The following is a 2,808-nucleotide window of genomic DNA, read 5'->3' on the forward strand; positions in this document are numbered from 1 at the left end:
GTCCATCTCCCTGGGAGGTGATTTCTTGTTTCCTGTCTCTCTGTCTCTCTAGCAAGCCCACATGCACCATAGCAAAAATCACACACACACACACACACACACACACACACACACACACAAACTCCTGGTGTGAGTCTCAAAATGCATAGTCTGGGACTCAAACTATATTTGACTATGTGGGAGTCCAGTGTTCATTCATTCATTCATTATGCCATCTACTGTTCCCAAATCTGTTCTTACAAGGGGACATTGGACATATTAATTTTGTGATTAATTTTAAGAAACAACTGAAAATGGGAGGTTGAGTAGTAATTAAGACACTGGACTCTCAAATGGCCTACCATGGTTCAAGTCCCAGACCTATTGGCTTAAAAATCACACCAGGCATGTGTGTGCACATGTTTGAATTCTAGAGAGTGGAGGAGAAGGAATGTGTCATGGCTATCTCCCCGGGTGATGATTTTTCACTTTTTCTTTCACTGTCTTTCTGTCACCCTCTCCTGCAAGTACACACTTCCTATGGTAAAAATCTTAAAAATTAAGAAAAACAAAGCAAAACAAAACAAAATGAAACAGGGGCAGGCAGTTGGCATGGTGGTTAAGAAGCTGGATTCCCACATGGGTGCTTTGGCTTGATGCCCTGAACCAGTGGTTTGCTTTCTCACTGTCTCTCCCCTTCTCTTGTTTTTTTTTTTTTTTTTTCGGTCAAATTAGAAAGCAATAAAAAATTAAGTAAATAATTCTCAAAAACATAGAAAACGAAAAATTGCTACTAGACATATGAATGATTTTTTTTTCTCTTTTCAGGGATGGCCACACCGCAATCCCTTCTTCTACATTCTCCTCCTGTGATCCTGGGCATGCATGCATTCACACCCAATGTGAGTTTAAGCTGCCAGGTCCGGGAATTGAACCATGGTCAACTACATGGGAGTCCAGTGACATAGCCATTATGCTAACTGTTGGTTCCGACATGTGGATGATTTTGAAATGGTACAATTTTAATTAGTTTATCTACAAGTTCTGTGAGGACCAAGCATCTAGGAAAGTGATAATTGCTAAGTGATATCCAACAGACAAAATCAGCAGCTTCCAAAAATATAAACACAGAAGTATTAGCAACTTGGAAAGCTTGAACTTCAGGATGATCCACACTCTACAAACACTGCCACAAAAGATCTTTAAAGAATTTTTAGTAACTGAACTTGTGGACATTTTTGAAGGATATACTTTTTTGTTAAATAAGATGAACACAAGCCAAGATTTCAGGCAAACAATGAGTAAGAAATTTCCTTTCATTGATCTCATAACAAATCCAGTGAACAATGTGCAATGTATGGGATCAGAGAACAAGAGCAAGAAAAATGGTTGAACATCAAAAATAGAAGCAGGCATTACTTTCAGCCTCCCATCTGAGCTGTTTGAGACTTTTGTAAAAAGAAAAATGAGCCTTTCACTCTGTAGACTCTTGGAGGCCCCACAGCATATCCTACTGAGTAACAGAACTTTGACTCTGCTGTGGCTTGAGTTTCCCACCCACAGTGTGAATCAACCGCTTATTTCTTGCTTTTCCTCTGTATTTGTTGTTAAATATTAATATTTTATGAATAAAAGGCTAAGGAAGGAAAAAGAACAACTATTCTAATTATTTTCCCTCCCTGAAATCTGCTACTGGTAAAAGAATAGAAACCAACTGCAGGTTCAGTATCTCGTACCAAAAATTCTTCAAAGTTTTGGGTTTAAGACTTTTTAAAATTTTGGCATATTTTTGGAGTTTTAAATGGTTTTTAAAGAGAATTTTTTTTTCCTACAGGGTGCATGCACCCACTGGAGAGACCAAGAGAGACAGAGAAGTAGAAATTACCCAACAAAGGGATATGGCCACACCATGATCTCTTCTTCTTTATTATCTTCTCCTGATTGTACACACACATACACACACACACACACACACACACAGCGTGAATTACAAACTACTAGGTACAGGATTCAGACTACAATTGGCCATATGGGAGCCCAGAAAAGTAACCATTATGCCATCTTCTGGTCCTAAAGATTAGAATATTAATTAATCTTGGGATGTAACTCAAGTGTAAACATACATGATTCATATGATTTTTATACACACAGTATTAAAGCAACTATTTAATTAAGTTATTTATTTATTTATTTATTTATTTATTTATTTTGGAGAGATTTTTTCTATAGGGCATGTGTGCTCACCAGAAAAAGAGAGACAGAGAGACAGAAAGTGAAAAATCATCCCCCACCCCCCACCCAGGGGGGATGGCCATGCTGCAATCCCTTCTCCTCTGTTCTCCTCTTGGAATCTTGGGCACATATGCACATGCACCTGGTGTGAGTTTAAGCCACCGGGTCTGGGACTTGAAGCACAGTTGACAATGGGAGTCCAGTGACATAGCCATTATGCCAACGGCTGGTCCCTAAGTTGTTATTTTTAATATGTGCTTAGTACTGAGCTAGGTAAAATAGTAATAATAGTAATTAACTTTGATTGTGATTTTACTGTGCTCCAAGAAGGCATTGTGCTAAAAATGGTACATGAAATATCTCTTTAATCTGTAGAATAACTTCATGTGATAAGGATTATTATTATTATTATCTTCATTGTACAGATGAGGAGATTAAGGTGCAGGGAATTTACATCTTTTTGAGGTTATAAAGCCATATGAAATATACCGACTATCCACACTCTATGGTAGAGAGTGAAAAATTGGAGGAAATAAATGCAGTGAAGGTACTAAACGAGAATAGGACAGTGTGGAATGGGGGAGGTGAAGAGAAGAG

Source organism: Tupaia chinensis, unplaced genomic scaffold (genome assembly GCF_000334495.1).
Source record: "Tupaia chinensis unplaced genomic scaffold, TupChi_1.0 Scaffold000504_1, whole genome shotgun sequence".
Classification (NCBI taxonomy): Eukaryota; Metazoa; Chordata; class Mammalia; order Scandentia; family Tupaiidae; genus Tupaia; species Tupaia belangeri.